Below are 18449 nucleotides of genomic sequence, written 5' to 3'. Positions count from 1 at the left end.
TGTCCATTCATCTGTTGAAGGACATTCTTATTGCTTTCTATTTAGGAAGATTAGGAATAAAGCTGTTATAAACATTCGCATGCAGGCTTTTATGTGGACATGTTTTCAAATCAACTGGATAAAATCCCTAGGAGCACAATTAGTGGTAAGAAACTGTCAAACAGTTTTCCAAAGTGGTTGTACGAGTTTGCATTCATATCACCAATGAATGAGAAATCCTGTTGCTCCACAATCTTACAGTAATTGGTATTGTCAGTTATTGGATTTTAGCCATTGAAATTAGTGTGTAGTGCTATTTCATTGTTATTTTCATTTGCATTTCTCTAATGATCATTTTTATAATCAATCTACTGCATCATACATAGCAATCTTTAATGAAATAATTTTTGATTATTCATAAATTGTATGAATGGTTATTCAACATCTTTTAGAATATAAATTATTCATCACGTAATGGTTGGCTAGTTTAACTCTGGGGAAATCTGCGGCCCTAGGGATTATATATTTATGTTGCTTACTTTTACATCCTCAGCACCTGATACATGTTTAGTGCTCAATAAATTTCCTTCTATGAATGGACAAGCTTAAATTCATCCCTGCTAAAACATTTAAAAAATCAAAATATTAATTACTGTGCCAAGAGACCCAGAATTTCTTTGGGATACTTCTCAGTTTTTTAAGGTGTATTTTTTTTTCCTTCTTATTCTTGATCATCCTTTTCCTAGACCTTGATGGTAACACTTGGAAAGATGGAAAAGTATAAAAAAAGTGTATCTACTTCCTACTCTCTTTTAGCACTCTTTAGCTGATATAAAAGCACTAACTTACATTAACATATTGGCTTATTGCTGGAAGTCTCTATGAGAAACTGGAGATTCTAAGGGAAGGCAGTTCAGTGATGGGGAGACAGGGAGAGAGACAGTTCTTTAGTTTTTACGTGTAGTTTTGATATCTTCTTTTCCGTGTGCATTTAATTACTTCACACTGAATGCATGCAAAGTAAAATTTTTTTGAAGACAAACATTCCACATGTATTTTCATGCCTTTATTCTTGTTCTAGCCTGAAAGTGCATACTCTGTGTAAAGTTCATTTTACCATTTCCTGTCATTATACTTTATATCCACACGCACAACTGACTTGGATTTTTTTATTGAAGTGAATCATTAATTTGCCAGTAAACCACTGTTAAACCTTATTAAGAAATCAGTTATTTCTCAATCATCTGTTTAAATAATTGCCCCTTTTTAATTAAGGTTTTGAACCAGCTTGGCCTAAGTCAATGGCGTTATCCACACAAGTACAGTACTTGAAAACCAACAATATCAACAACAATAAAAATAATTTAAGATTGTTTTTCAGGAAAGACTTTCTTGAACTGTGTAATTTCTCTGATTTCACATCACCACAGCAATCATCAACAGAGAAGACTTCTGTAACCAAAGATGTGGATTTTTATTTCCCCACACGCCAAGCAGCAAACACCAGCTGGGTGTCCCCCAGTTCAATTCCAATGCTATCTACCTAGACATAACATCAGATCCCACAGAGTGGGAGCTCTGTCTCCAAACCTGCCTGCCTCCAACTCTTTTCGAAAATTTTTATGTTTAAGTTGCAAAGTACATGTATAGGATGTGTAGGTTTGTTGCATAGGTAAATGTGTGCAATGGTGGCTTGCAGTACCTATCAACCCATCATCCAGGTATTAAGCCTAGCAGGCATTAGCTATTTTTCCTAAATAGGAAAATATTTAGGAAAAATATTTCCCCACCCCCTGACAGGCCCTAGTGTGTGTTGTTCCCCCAGTCCCCTGTCCATGTGTTCTCATTGTTCCCACTCATAAGTGAGAGCATGCAGTGTTTGTTTTTCTGTTCCTGAGTTAGTTTGCTGAGGATAATGGCTTCCAGCACCATCCATGTCCGTGCAAAAAACATGATCTCATTCCTTTTTATCTGCCCCCCACCTTTTTAGACATCAGTTTCATGTCTAGGCCTTTGGGACTTCTGACTGGCTGATTTCAAGTTGAAGTTCCCACAACCCTCTCTTTGGGTTGGATTAATTTGTTAGAGAAGCTCACAGAACTCAGGGAAACAGATTTACTGGTTTATTATAAACAACATTACAAAGGACACAGATGAAGAGATGAGTAAGGAGAGGTAGGGGAAAGGGGTGTGGAGCTTCCATGTCCTCCCTGGGCAGCCACCCTTGTCCAGCCATCCAGAAGCTCTCAGAACCCTGTCCTTTTGGGTTCTTATGGAGGCTTTATTACATAAGCATAACTGATGACACTGTAGAAACATGACTGGACAAAAAGTGCATGATTTAAGCCCAGCAAAGCCTGTCTGTTCACACTTTCTTGGCCTCTTTGGGTAGCATTCCTTCCTCTAAGGTCTGGGGCAGAACTCTGGCTGGAACGAGGGTCTTTTGACTCACAATCAGATTAGTGTCCTACCTTGCGCTGATGAAGGGGGACAGAAGAAAGTCAGAGAGAAAGAGAGTGAGGGAGAGATTTTGTTTCCTGAGGCCTAAAGTGCCCCAATATTATAATGAAAGACCATGGCAAGGGTTATGGGAGTTATAAGTCAGGAACTATGTACGGACACACACAAATACGTAAAATATCACAAATTGACTCTCTGAGGGAAAAACTGTCTTGACTAATTCTTTTCTTTGAAAAAGCTGTTACTTTTCTGTAATAAAACTGTTTAAATTTCCACCACTATGGAATTCCATGGAAACTGAAACACCAAGTGATACTGGTACGCTGGTCTTTGTGAAGACAGGGCAGCTTTCTTGTCTTCTTGTTACGAACTCAGGGTTAGAAGACAAGGCTTTGCTCCTAGAATGTCAGTTTCTTTATTTCAAAATGAGAATAAGAAAACTCATTTTGTTTCGTACTCTCTTCCCCTACCCCCATTTTATTGAGATATATTTAACAAATAAAAAATTATACATGTATTGTATACAACGTGATGTTTGATGTTTTGATATATGTGTACATAGTAAAATGATTAAGTCAAACTAACATATTCATCCCTTCAAATACTTACTGTTTTTTTTTTTTTCTGGTTAAATCTACTTTTTTTTTTTTAGCAATTTTCAGGCAAAGTATACATTATTTTTAACAGGAGTCACCATGCTCTATAAGAAATCTCCAGAACTTATTAATCCTGAGTATAAAACATACTGCATATTAACTATATTTATACTTCGACTTCAGTTACACCAATTGTCAATATTGATAACTGAAACTGTACCCTTTTGCTTGTTTCATTTCTTTCTAAGTGGTATAAAGTCAACCTCAAATGTGGACCCATAACACAGGTACCACTTGTGGAGCTGAAATACGTTATCTGATTTTTATGGTGGCAAAGCAAGTAATATAGGGGGCAAGAGGAATTTTCCATGGTTTGCTGATGACTGAGTGCATGAAAAGATAAATTTAATCTGATGGCTATTAATACAGACAACTCTGGGTAGACCAAATCGAATAAACCCTAAGCAAATATTTAATCAATATATTGTGGTTTGAATAAAGGAGACTGAAAATGCCTTAGCCCAGGGCTCAATGTAATCATGCTGACCGCAGTTCTGAGAGCTGGTTGCTGTCTAAGGAGAATGATGATCAGCGTTTCCCAGACGCATCAGTCTAACACTAAATCCACCTATTTGACCGGCCCTATTAAAACCATATCAATCATTGGAAACTGTATTCCCAGACTATGCTATTTAAATTGCTGCTTAAAAAATCAGCATTTTCCATTATGCTAAACATCTCAACCCGTTCGTTCTGCAAAGCAATGTTTTATTTTTAAACATTGGTTTATTTCACATGGAGGAATCAGTCTATACATAACTCTAGAGAATATTCTTTTTTCCCCTTTAATTTTAGAAACAAAAGGAACCAGGTTATTGTGGTCTATTGTTGTATCATACCCATTATTCAGTCTCCTCTTGTGAGAAAAGTATAACCCTCAACTTGCTGCCATGCAAATTGCAGTGATTTCCCTTGGAGGGAGGACTTCCTTAGCTCAATAACATCATTCTGCCCGTGTGACTTGCTTTCATCAGTGGAATGTGACCAAAGTAATGCATACCATATCTGTAGTTTTAAGTCATTTATGATTCCATCATCTTCATTTTTCTTTTGCTATGAGAAGGGTATGTCCCCAAGAAGGGCCGATTCTACATCTTGGATTCTGGGATGAAGAGTATGTATCAAGCAGATTTGTAGTTAATGTGCAGCTTCCATAACCCAAATATAAGGCAAAGAAGAAAGTAACCGATATAAACCTTTGTAGCTCAGAGCTGCTGGGTTTTGGAAGCTGTTGGTTATTGCAGCATAATGTCGTAAATATTGGCTTACGCGTTTAGCAAGGATTCCGAACGTAGTGAAAAAAATCCTTTTCTTAGAAACTTGGTGATAGCCAAGATCTTTCTCAAGCTACATTTATATTTATCTATTTATTATTTTTGCAAACATACAAAACATTTCAACATTGTGAAATTTCTTCCTTTAAAAATAATACTTAGGACACATAGGTTGATACTTTGTTTTTAAATATCAGGTTGTGTTATATTCTCTACCAGGTCCTTATAAATATTTCCAAGTCTTAAAATACCCCACTGATAAGTTACTTTGGAGCTCCATTTTACAGAGAAGGAAGTTGAGACTCAGAGGTGACATTCTGCAAGCCACAAAGACAGGGTTAGGATTTCAACCCATGCCACAGCCCCCAGCCATGCACATTTTATCACCTCTGTCACTTAATAATCTTTCAAATTAAATGATGTTTTAATTATTCAACCAACCCCCACGAACTCCTCCAGAGCTCCATTTGAAGGATAAATTGGTCTTTAACAGTTTTTTTCAATGCCAACATTCTGAGGCATATCACCTTTTCCGTATTTATCTTAGACACGGAACATTTCCATATTCCAGTGTAATCATGCAGATTTCAAGGATGCAATTTAGAAAATTAGACAAAAATTTTAGTAGGATGGCATTTCCTTGAGTTTCATTTTATTAATATTTGCATTTCTGTTACTTCTAATAACAAAAGTAATTCACTTTTTTGTAGAAAATTGAAAAATGCAACAAAGCTGTAAAACTAAAATAAAGAGTGCTATGATTGATGCATTTCTCTGAGTATAATTTATATTTCAACAGAAACTTTGCATACATTTAAAAAATTATGCCAAAACATTGATCTAAAACTTTTAATTGATAGATGCATTTATTAGCAATTTATTCAATACTTATTAGGTAGCTACTCAGTGCTAGACTGGGCCTTCGGATACAGTGAATCCAACAGACACTCAATATCATTGACATTCTACATGGAAGACAGATAATAAACTGGCTTTAAAAAGGGACAATCAAAGCTGTTAAATATTGGGGCATATCCCCTAAAGAAATTTATCAGGGTGAAGACAAAGATGACTCTTTTGGATAGAGTGTGTAAGAAAAGTAACAATTGGGTTTCATTTTAAGGGATGAGAATGAATCAGCCATGCCAGGAACTGGGGAAAGACCTCCCAGTCAGAGAAAAGAGAGAGCAGAAGGCACTGACCAAGGAAAGAGTGACTTCTATAGCAGGGACAGAAGGAAGCCTGCACGGGTAGAAGTACAGTGAGTAAGGGTGGGAGCAGTCTCGGGTGGTGAGGAGATGGATATGAAAGTGGAGTTCATCTCACGTGGAATCTTGTAGGACGTAAGTAGGAGTTTGGATTATTTCGGGGTCAGGGAGAAAGGGAAGTCATCAGAGTGATTATATGACTAAAGCTTTAGCATGTTCACTTCAGACGCTACATGGCAAAATGCACCAAGAGAAGGCCAGAGTGGAGACTTCTATTTTATTTACACATTTTGTCTGTATTGATCGCACAGTTTCATCTCGGAACCAATGACAATAACTTATTTTGCAACGATTTGGCTAATAGAAAAGACAGAAAAGGGCCGGGTGTGGTGACCCACTCCTGTAATCCTAACACTTTGGGAGGCCAAGGCAGGCAGATCACCCGAGATCAGGAGTTGGAGATCAGTCTGACCAACATGGCAAAACTCTATCTCTACTAAAAATAATAATAATTAAAAAAAACTAGCCGGGCGTGGTGGCAGGAGCCTGTAATCCCAGCTACTCAGGAGGCTGAGGCAGGAGAATTGAACCTGGGAGGCAGAGGTTGCAGTGACCCAAGATGGCGCCATTGCACTCCAGCCTGGGTGACAAGAGCAAAACTCCATCACACACACACACACACACACACACACACACACACACACAACAGAAAAGGGGAAATTGCAACTGGACATTTTTTACAGGATTCCAAGTAATAGATAAGGGTAGTTTATCTGTTACTTGGATCGAGATACACGTCATGACAAAATAATTTTATCATGTGATATAAACTACTCTTATCTATTACTTGGATGGAGAGAAATAAATAGATTTCAGGTTTGTTTTGGGGAGAGAATCCATAGAATTCAGTGACAAATTAGATGTGGTGTATAAGAAAAGATCCCTCAAGCATAGTTAGCAGTTTTCTAGCTATAATGACTATGAAAGACATGGAAGTATTTTTTCAGATGGGGAAGATGTAGACCAAAAAAAGCAGTTAGAGAAGAGAATGTTGGACACTGAAGGTTTTTGAGGGACAAATAGAGATATCAGGAATCAATTGTGAGATCCAAATGTTAGGTATTGGCTCAATACATAAATTTGAAGAACTGAGCATTTAGACCAGAGGTTAGCTAACCCTTGCATGTGGGCCAAATCTAATCACTGTCTGTTGTCTTACGGCTGTGTGAATGTTTTTCATGTTTAAATGGTTGGAAAAAAATCAAAACAAAAAAAAATTATGACATGTGAAAATTAAATTTTAGTGTCCATACATGAAGCTTTATTGGAACACAGCCACACTCATTTGTTGATGTATTATCTATGGCTACTTTTATACTACAAAGGTGGAGTAGAGTATCTGTGACAGAGACCATATGGCCTGCAAAGCCAAAAATGTTTACTATACAGCTATTTATAGAAAGACTTTGCCTACTATTAATTTAGATGGTATTAAACCTACGAGACTGGACTGTACAAATCCTAGAAAGTTTTGCTTTGTCTTTGCATCCAGCCAGCCAGATGTCCTGGAAAAATGTGGGAACTTGGAGAGAGGACCATCCATTCACTTGCCTGCTGTGAGTCTCACTTGTGGACTCTCTAAGGAAGAAACAACATCAGAAGAGAATGATAAATGACTGAAGCCAGACAGGGTTCCTGCACTGCAAGCTCCAAATTAACTCTAGAGTGAACAGATCTGCAAAGTTAAAAAAAAAAAAAAAAAGAAAATATGGGAAAAGGGCCTTCTGTTTATTTTTTCCCCCTTATTAATTTACCACAACCACTGTCAAGTATCCCAGTTTCTGTCTGGGAAGAGCAGCTGGCGGGGACAGTGATCAAAAAGCAGTTGGGAAACCCCAAGAAACGATGGAACCCTCATAAAAGAATCAAAGGACAATGTTTTTCAAACCACTTGAAAAACTAAAGCCTCCATTCTGGTCATGCCATTGTGTTTTTCGTGATGTGTTAACTGCAATGAAGGACATGGGCAGTTGTGGATTGGGGTGGAATATTTTCAATGAAACACCAGCCTCCTGAGGGACAAGATTTGCAGGAGCCTGTGCTTTAGCATGAAAATAATGTCCGCAATGTATCTTAACTGAGAACCAGACACGCATTTGTTTAGTAGAACTTCAAACAAGTGTTTACAATAGAGTATAAAACATATTGCATATTGGCCGGGCGCGGTGGCTCAAGCCTGTAATCCCAGCACTTTGGGAGGCCGAGACGGGCGGATCACGAGGTCAGGAGATCGAGATCATCCTGGCTAACACGGTGAAACCCCGTCTCTAAAAAATACAAAAAGCTAGCCGGGCGAGGTGGCGGGCGCCTGTAGTCCCAGCTACTCGGGAGGCTGAGGCAGGAGAATGGAGTAAACCCGGGAGGCGGAGCTTGCAGTGAGCTGAGATCCGGCCATTGCACTCCCGCCCGGGCGACAGAGAGAGACTTCATCTCAAAAAAACAAAAAAACAAAACAAACAAACAAACAAACAAAAAACATACTGCATATTAACTATATTCACACTTCTACTTGAGCTACACCAGTTGTCAGCATTGACAATATATTTACTACACATCTTATAGGTAGTAATAATTCTTTTGGGGAAGGTTTAGCTGATAGAAGGGAGACGGGGATGGTAGTTATGTACCTCAGGATTGCAACTTGAGAGTGAATGGCAAGGAAATCACTTAATCTTTAAAACACACACACACACACACACACACACACACACACACACACACACACAGTATTTCAAAATCTTCACTAGGTATTTGAAGTGGTTTTTTATTAGTGTTTTGAAATATTGACTGTGACTCAAGAAAGGCTAGAAGATGCCACATCCATTCATATTTTTCTGCTAGGATTCTTATGGCTTCTAATTGTGGTGAACCAACCTCATTCTACCAGTCATACAAGCTTACAATGACTTGTCAGCTTTTCCATTCCCTGGTCACTTAAGTTAAGTGTATCCATTTATTTACTTCTCTTCAATATTGCCCAAATCTACAGGGAGGAAAAACATTATCTGAGCCATTATATGTTGAACTATTATTAGGAAATATTTGGCATTTGTGTATAAATAGTTCCAAGTGTAGAACAAAATGCCTATATTAAAATTTCTGGAACTTCTTTTTCAGAAAATTTTATCCTTTAAATAGGCTCATAAAATTATTTTGTCATGACGTATATCACAATGTAATATAATCTGTTTATTTGTATTTGTGTGCATATACACACACACACCATACATCAGACATTATGTTATAAATTTCCTATAGCCAGTGGCTATTCAATAAATTTTGGAAGAAAGAAATACAGACCTATCCATACATCTGGAGTAGCTTTGACCTTGACCAACTTAACTTCTACTGTCCATAATCATGTAGTATTCTATTTAGAGCATCCCAGTGTTGTTATTAGAGCACCTTGCATATACCAAGTGCTCAATAAATGATGGCTGAATGCGGAATAAAATCAGTACTGACACTTTCCTTTTTAATCCCCAAGGGCATGGCACATATTTCAGTAAATACCAGGTAATTTCAACTGAAAATAATTTTACTGTAAAATTTACAAAGTGTTTAAGTATCCAGTATCTCATTTAGTCCTTACTATAGTTCTACAAACTAAGTAGTTTTATCCACATTTTAAGATGAGAAAATTACGCCCAGGGAAGTTAGATGACTTGCTCAGGGTCATCAACAAATAAGTTATCATGAAGGGAATGAATCCAAATTTGGTGCCTTTGCATCATCCACTTTTTGTGTAGAGTTGATAAGTCAAAAGCCTGTCTCTCATTTTTAAGTCAGGGTGCCAGGCATACGATCTTGAATGTTGAGCCTCAAGCAATTTGTGTTGTATGAGCAATTTGTGTTATAACCAAATAGTGTTGTTTAGCCATTTTAGATCAGCATGTATGGTATTCATGCCTATGAACCTACCTCCTTTTCTCTTTACAAACTCATAGGCTGACAATTTTTGTGTGTGTGACAATTCATTGAAATGAGATTATTTCATTTTTGCCTCTTGATTTTTGGTGTGCTTTCTTGTTCTTGTTTAAAACATTTGTTTTTGTTTTGATATTAAGTTTCAGTGTCACTCTTGTGAAGATGTAAGATAGAATCTATACATGTACAATACAATGCATACTCCCAAAGCTACAATAAGCAGTAACATTTTTGGAGGGAAAAATCTTGGTAAAGTGAACAACACGTATTTTGGGGTTTGAGATCTAGGTTTGAGGCCTAGCCACAGCACTATCATGTTCTTTTTGACCCAAGCCAAATCACTCAACCTGCTGCAATCTCGGTTTTGTTTTCTTTTTTAATCCTGGGTGATGGGCATGATGCTGACTGTTCCTCTGGGTGGTTCTGAGGATCTTGGGAGGATGGATATAAGTGCAACTTAAACTCTGGAGCCTTTATAACTGCCAGGCAGCATTATTCACTCAAACATAAAAATAGGTCATTAAGCATCATCAAAGGGAAAAGTAAATGTTCAGGGATCATCTCTGCTGCACTGTTGCTGGGGAAAGAGGCTCTTTGTCCCTTTAAGAGCTCTCAGACACATCTCTAGTCACATCCTAAAAGCCTTCCTAGTTGTGTAGCTTAGGTGCATCCGGTAGCACAGCCGTGTTCTGATCTTCCTGGCAGATGTCATAATTTACTGTCACCCCCATGCAGGAATGCCGGGCGAGGGGCCCTCATGCCGGCTCTGTGATCCATTGCCTGACAAGTCCTGAGTGTCAACCTCAGGCAGGCCCAGCGGAGGTGGAACACCATTTACCTGATAGTGCCTGTGATAAAGTGGGCAATTAGACGCACTTGGAAAAGCCTGGCTGGAAACTGGCTGGCATTTACAAAACATTACAACCAAGTCAGGCTTCATAAAAGTTAATGGAGAAAAATGAAGTCCTTCAAGATCTACCTTGCTCTCTAAGGAAGTCAGGAACACAGGACTCTAGCTTTATTTCTTTTTGTGTCTCTCCCACCTTTTCACTCTATTTCCCCCAGACAGGGTAATATATTCTCATTGGAGATGGGAGTAAAGAAAAGCGAATTGAGAGTTAAGGTCTTAAGTGTTTGATCTCAGAGGCATGCTATTTCTTTAGTCTTCAATCCTCTCTCTTCACCTCCTCTCTCTCTCTCTCTCTCTCACACACACACACACACACATGCACACACACACTCTCTATACTTCTACAGAGTACACACACTCCATATTTCTCTTTCTATCCCTGTCTCTCTCACACACACATATGCACACACACAGACATACACAATCACAGTGCTAGGATTTAACTTGGCACCTTGGCTTACAATTTGCCTCTCACTGGAGTTTCTAGAGATTGGTGCCAGTTCAAGAGCGTGATTTGTTTGACATGAATTCTACAGCCCCCCTTCATTTCCTCCTAACTGGATAGCTTCAGTTTGCCAATGATTAATGAGTCTGGAAGGTGAGCGACAGTTATCTTAAGGGCTCTCAAAAGTTTATTTCAAGAGACTAGCCAAACTCTCCTGCTACATTAACTGCAGTGAGGTTTCCTGTTTAACAGCCCATGGAAAATAACTGCCTGCCGCCCAAACTGCCATGAGCGCAGCTCTGTTTATTGGCCAACAGTGTGCGTGTTCTCCCTACCACTTCCTTTCAGGCAGATGAACATTTTACCTATGAGAAGTGGGAAGTCCATTGTGAGGCTGGTCCAATACTGGGACTCATTTGGACGTAGAGGATTTCTGAAATTGGAAAGTCAGGACTGACCTGGAAAATGTGCTTACAGATAGTGGAACAGGAAAATGATTCCCTCCCCAAGGCCAGTTCCTGCTCCTCTGCTGGGTGGAAAAGGTGGGAGGAAGGGACAGGGTGTTCTCTCTGTGATTGGAATTCCCCTGTAGAGTCATAGAGGATGAGCAAGCCTTTGGTTTTCCTTTTTCATATTTTATTTTGCACCTACAATAATAAGCGTGCAGAGAGGAGACAGAGAGGCCTACATGAGTTTTTTTCCTTTCTAAATAATGACCAGCTCTATATCAACCTGAAGGCTACTGAGGGATGCTGGTGGCTGGATGGTGGGGCCTATTTAGGGTTTTGGCCTGATTAAAAGGTAGTCCCAGGGACATGGAGGCCCACAGGGTGCACACTGGTGCCAGCCACTTATTGGCACCAGTGCCAATATTATTGGGCCTGCTGCCTCAAGTTTGAGAGGACATCTGGGATTCTGGTCCAACAATGTCACAGTGTCTTTAACACGAATAAATAGGCTTGTTTCTGCAGTTGTAGGTTGGGGAAGGGTAAGCTAAAATGGAAAATAAATACTTTAAGACCCCAGAAAAGTTCTGGAGACTGAAGTAGAGAGATGATGGAGTGCTCTTCATCCATGTACACTTCAGCCTCTCATGTAATCTTGGTGACACTGCCAAAATAGACCCAAGTTACATTTTCCTTATGATCTCATTTTACTGGGCTTGAAGCCTACCTCACTCAACATCTTTGGAGAGTACATTGAAACGAGCTGTTTGTAAGACAGTGTTAAAGGAAGTGACATTGTGTGTGTGTGTGTGTGTGTGTATTTGTGTCATATACATGTATGAAACAAAGATATTTGAATATATACATATAGAAAGACAGTTTCCTAAAAATCCATCTCCCTTGGGGAATAGTCTCACCTTCAGGGAGAGGTGCTAGAGAGGGTCAGAGATTCTCCTGCTCTATGCCATAAGACCAAAGATAGATTGCAATTATGATCCCAATTCTTTGCCTCTGCTCTATCTATGCTATTTGAAAGCCCCTCCCATCAAGAGGTGAGGTCTGGGTCTATTTCTCTACTCTTAGATTATTGGCTGGCCTTGTGACTTGCCTGGGCCTATAGTGGAGGTTACACTGTGCAAGTTTTGCCTAAGCCCCGAGATGTCTTGTGTGTCTCCTCTTGCCCACTCAATCCCTGTAAGTTGCAGCCACGACATTATGCCCTGAATAGCCTTCTGGAGGATGAGACATGAGGGGACAGAGCCACGTCATCCCAGTGGGTCTAGCCAAGGCTGTCCTAAATCAGCCAATGGCTAACAGATCCCTGAAATATGAATGGGCCCAGCAGAGCCCAGGCTAAATCACCAACCTACAGACACAAAAACTCAGTAAATCGTAAATCTTATTGCTTTGAGCCAGAGTTTGGGACTGGTTTGTTATGTGTGTTATTTATTATCACAGCAATAAATAACTGATGCAGGTGCCTCCGCTTAGTGTTCTCTTTCCAAGTCTCACTTTTTTTTTTTTTTTGGTCACTCATTTACATCTTTGGTAGTGAGGCAGTCTGATAGTGCCCTTTATCTCACACGATTTTTCAGTCCTTCATTTGGCTTTACCTTCATTCTCTTTTTCTTTCCTCACTCCCACTCACTTTGCATAAGAACCCATTTTGTTTTTCTGTGACACTCTTAAGTTAACAACAGACAGCCCTGTCTTTAGTAGGGAATTTTTCTCAGTTCTTCCCAAGCATCTTCCACATTTTTGGTTCTTTTGATATTTGAGAGAAAGAAACAAGCAATAAACAAATCTGTGATGCATCAGGTGATACATAGTGCTATGGAGAAAAATTAAGCAGCATCTGCCAAATAATGAGAGTTGAGGAGAAGGGTGCTGAGTGGGGAAAGGGGTGCTTCTTTTTCATAAAGAGTCCCTGGGCAAGGCCTCTCTGAGAAGGAGGCATGTGAACAAATTCTAGGTGAGTTGATATTTTTCTAGACTATATTGGAGTAGGATGAAGGACATGTAGGTCACTCCCCTGGTTACCCATTTCAAGGATTGATATGGAGACGTAAAGAATCACCATGTAGACATAAAGAATCACCATGACTTGCCCAATAAAGTGCCACTCATCCATGGTCACTGTGGGAAGGAGGCAGCATTTCAGGGCTTGCAGTCCTTTACGTGCTTAATCCTTCTAGTATCAGAACTTTACCAAGCACCTGCTGGGCCTGAAGTCTAAAGAGCTAGATTTTTACATCTATGCTGCCACAAGAAAGTCATGTAACATTGACAAAGTCATTATTTTCTCTGGGTTGATTTTTCTCATCTGGCAAGTGAAGGATTGAACGAGATGCATTTTAAAGAAACTACCAAGTCTGTCATTCTATGGTTTTATGAGATTATGTAGCTGGTGCTACATTGAGTTTTGCAGGTGAAAGAAAAGAAGAAATAATTGTGATAATAATATTGCCCTCCTCACCATCCCTTATAATCTCCTCTAATTCTTCACAAAGACGAGAGAGAGAGAGAAAGAATAATACAAGGGGGTAGAAAATAATACATGCTTTACGAATCCAAGCAATACTTTTTCTCTTCCTCATTGAGTCTTTGTGCCTTCTGTCCCAAATCCAGAAGAAGCTAGTCTGCTTTCTCAGAGCTTTCCTATATCTAGAGGTATTTACTCCTTTAGGCATCTGCCAGATCCTAATTCTGAAGGATGATGTAGTATTTGCATGTTAAAGTTGCTACTGTGTCCCCAGTTCAGGGCTCTGAAGTGTCTCTTGGTGATGGGGCACGGCTGCTGATAATTTTGGATGAGAGGTTACCCATAGTGAGCTTCCACTCATTTTCTACTCAACAATAAAGGATTTACATGACATGTGAATAGAGGGCGGGATGGCTGGCAAGGAGGAATGAGGCCAGAAATGGAAAAGAATACATAAGCCAGAAAAAACCCAGCTTCTAGAGGAAGCATTGATAGCCAAAGCCTGCCTGCTTGGGCCTGGCTCAGCACACACCCTCCATTCTTGATGCAGGTGTTGTCAAGGTTAGAGCACGCTGAACTGCTGGAACTGCACAGAAAATGTCATTCAGGAGACAGTGAGGGAGAGGAAGTGGGGCTGCAGCAGCCAGAAATGGGCATAGGGCCTTCCTGCATGGCCATTTTCACAGCACAGTAAGAATAATAGAATGAGAAAATATGATTTTACAAGAAAAAATTATTAAAGAAAAAGAGACAAAACATCACCATCATGCACACTCACAAACACAGACACACACACACAGAACAGGTTATTGACTACAAGGAATGAATGTTTCCGTTCTATCGCCAAAAAGATCTGACTCTCTTTAACTGCTATTTACCATTTTTTGTTGTTTTTTTATTATTATTTTCAAAATCCTAGTTAAGCAATTACCTCAACCACTTCTGAAAATGTAGTATAGTGAAGTGGTTAAAAATGAGAGTTCTGGAGCTGAACATCCTGAAACCAAACCCCAGTTTCTACCACTTTCTGTTTTGGGTCTGGATACATTAGCTCCCTATTCCTTAATTTTCTCATTTATAAAATGAAAGTTATAACAACTTATATGTCATAGAGTTTTTATGAAGATTAGATAAAATTATATGTGTGAAGCACATAGAAAATCAATGCCTTAATCATTTGCTACAAATATTTTCAACTCAAATACAATGCAGCAGTTTTCAGAGGTCTAATAATGAGTAAGTATAGTGGTTGGGGGTTATGAGAGATTTAAAATGTATACATAAAGCCATTCCTCATTTACAAATTAGTTTAAGAGGAAGAATTATATGTAAAGAATTTAAATAGGGCAATTATTCAAGACAAAATAAAAAGTAAAATCAAATAGAAATATTAATGAAATAGAGAAGTGATAGGTTCTCTATTTCTTTTTACAATGTGTGAAAAGAGAATATAGTTTATTGGAAATCAATATTAAGGTAGAAAAGAGAATCTCTACTTTTTTATTTAGGCAGCATTTCATCAGTCATTTAGTTTAATCTTTTGTTTATGATACGAACCTTTTTTATGATTTCTCTGAGATCTTATCAGTTAAGGAGTGATTATTTTATATGGCTCATAGTTCATTCACTCAGGAAGCAATCTATTCCATTTTTGAACAGCTATTAAGAAAAGATAAATAAAAAGCGATTTCAAAGAATACTTATTGGAAAGAAGAAAAGGAGTAATACTGTTAACTTGGGAAGAGCTTAACTGGAGTAATTCTATTGAAAGTTTGGTTATTCATATTGATATCTCTGCTAAAAATAATTTTAAAATTCTGAATAAAATATTTTTAAAGGATTAATATGAAGTGTTAAATAACTCATAAGATGGAAATTGTAGAAAAAGATGCAACTCAAAAGATAGACAGAAAACGAAGTTTGATTTTACCATAAAGACAATGGTCAAAACTGAGAAATGTGAACATTGGTTTTGGGAACTTTAGCCTTAAGGAGAAAAAAGAGAAATAAATTATACTCAGAGCCTTCTAAGGCTGAGGAATCATCAATTTCAATGAGGCATTAAAGGATTGTACCATCAGAACAGAAGTGAAGAAGAAATAAGGTGGAACTTAGATGAATTTGCCAACAAATTTGCAATTCCTTGGTGCCTGTTTAGAAAAAAAGAAAACACACACACACATACACATACACATACACACAGTTAATTTTAATTTAGAGTAGTACCAGTGTTGGTAGTGACAATGAGTATATGAAACAAATAATACTCATCTTGACTAAAGAAGGATAACATTGCCATAGCCTCAAAATACTTCTAAAAAATAATTTTCAAATAAAATGAGAAACACAAAGTCAAATAATTCCAAGTACCTACGGAAGCAAGGAAATGTGAGCAAGAACCAGCAGAAAACTGAATATAAAAATGAAGAGTGAAAGAAAAGAAAACAAATGCCAAGATTGTCACATTCTAGAATTATTAGACACATTAGAGAACAATTTGTTTCCTGGATTTAAAGATTTAAAGCCACATTTGAAAATGTTTGCAGAGAATAGGAAAGTTTAAGAAGTGATCTAGCATATTTTTCAAAGTAATATTTCTATCCCATTGGTTACTCCTTTTTAAAAACTAAAAAGTATTATTTCTAGAAATAAAAATATAATACTTAAAAGTTTTAAAGTTTAAAGTATGAGTTTAAATGCATATTAGACACAATCCAAGAGAGAATTAGAACTACAAGAAATTTTAGAATAAATTATTCAGGATGTTGCATGGAGAGACAGTGGATGGAACACAGAAGGTCAAGAGGCAAAAATGATAGATTGAGATGAACTAATATACCTTTAATTTGATTCTGTAAAGGAGAGAATAAGAGGTTAATGTAGAGATAATATTTGAATAGATAATAAATAAAAATTTTCTAGAACTCTTTAAGGACAGCATCTAGAGATTTTTTTTAAAAGCTAATAAATCTCTAGAAGGGTAAATAAAAAGACATTTACACCTAATCATTCTTTCATGAAACTGCAGAATTCTAATGAAGAAGAAAAATCTTGAAAATAGAGAAAAGAAAAACAGATTTTTTAAAAGAAATGACTGATGGCTGACTTAGTAGCAACGGTGAATGCCAGTAGCAATGGAATGGTGACTTTAATGTGCTGAAGATGGTAAGTGTCATCCTGAAAATCTATCTCCAGTGAGAATTACCTTCCATGTGAAGAAGAAATTTAGATTATTTTCAGACAAACAAAAAGTGAGAGGATTTGCCACCAGCAAACCTACACTAAAAGAATTAGTAAAGAATGTTCCTGAGGCAGAATCAAGCTGAATCCAAAGAGAAGATCCAAAGTGAACAGGGAATGAAGAAGAGGGAACAAAGTGAATATGTGGGTAAGTCTAACAAAATATACAAAATAACAATAATTAAACATGATAATAAGGTATTAAAGATTAAGAGAGAATTTAAATGCAAAACAACATTAAGAGATTTACTTGAATGTGATAAAAATGAGTTGAAATGTTCTAAGGACCTTGTCTTTTCTAAGGGAAATTTGAAGTATTGATTAATTTTCAACTTTGATGTATATTAATGTTTTAATTTGTAAAGTATGATTTTCAAATTAATATTTAAAAATTAGAATAAAAACATTTAAACTGAAATATTATAAGAAGGAGAGGAAATACAGTAGAACAGTCAGAGAAAAATTAAAAGTAAGGTGGTATATTGTAAACACAAATGTATTAGTAATCATTTAAATGAAAATAGACTACTTGAAATGCAAATAGACTGAATAATTACAAGTAAAGAATATTAGTTTGGATTAAAGAAAATTCCCATGAAATCTGGTACATCCATAATCCCTGGAAGTGGGGAATTCATGTTCTAGTTTATGAGGGTGGTGTTCCCTGAAGTTGTGTAGTATACATCCTATGCGCCCCTGGATCTAACAGAAAAATAAAACAGAAGTAGAAGCTTGGAAAAATATATACTATTTGAGAGTAAAACAAAGGAAAGGTGGTGTAGAAACAGCAATACTAAACATAATAGATTTAAGGCAAAAGGTATAGTCACTTTATAATGTTAACAACTTCAATTCACAAGAAGATGTAATGATTTTACCTATCTATGCACCTAATGATAGAGATTCACAGCATATACGTCAAAAATTGATGGAACCACAAGAAGAAGTGGACAATAAGAGAATCAGAAGAAGATATAGGCAAAACTACATTCATATGAGAGACTTTTAACACATCTCTTTCAGAATTGAAGGAACAAACCAACCAAAAATAACCATTCAGAATTTTAGCATATTATCTTGCTCAGTAGTTAATAGAATTGCAAGGAAAAATCAATAAAGTAAAAAGTAGAGGCTGAAATGCACAAACTAGGTATTTGCATTAGTCTGTTCTTGCATTGCTATAAAGAAATACCAGAAACTGGGTAATTTCTAAGCAAAGAGGTTTAATTGGCTCACAGTTCTTCAGGTTGTACAGGAAGCATAGCACACCATCTGCTTCTGGGGAGGCCTTAGGAAGCTTACAATCGTGGTGGAAGGTGATGGTGGAGCAGGTATCTTACATGGTAGGAGGAGGAGCAAGAT

General features: G+C 37.5%; 1 long non-coding RNA gene across 1 annotated transcript in view; it reads left to right on the top strand.

The window, feature by feature from the left end:
- The window catches only part of LOC123567110 (uncharacterized), a 42304-nt gene extending 27744 nt beyond the window's left edge, over positions 1 to 14560 (top strand). Inside the window, exons 3-4 of the long non-coding RNA XR_006689802.3 lie at positions 5493 to 5630; positions 7130 to 14560. This is a non-coding gene — a long non-coding RNA (uncharacterized lncRNA). The remainder of the gene's footprint in view (positions 1 to 5492; positions 5631 to 7129) is intronic.
- Positions 14561 to 18449: the final 3889 nt, after the last annotated feature.

Source organism: Macaca fascicularis, chromosome 10, assembly GCF_037993035.2.
Source record: "Macaca fascicularis isolate 582-1 chromosome 10, T2T-MFA8v1.1".
NCBI lineage: Eukaryota > Metazoa > Chordata > Mammalia > Primates > Cercopithecidae > Macaca > Macaca fascicularis.
The sequence above is the reverse complement of the archived record's forward strand: the minus strand, read 5'-3'. Positions and strand labels throughout refer to the sequence as shown.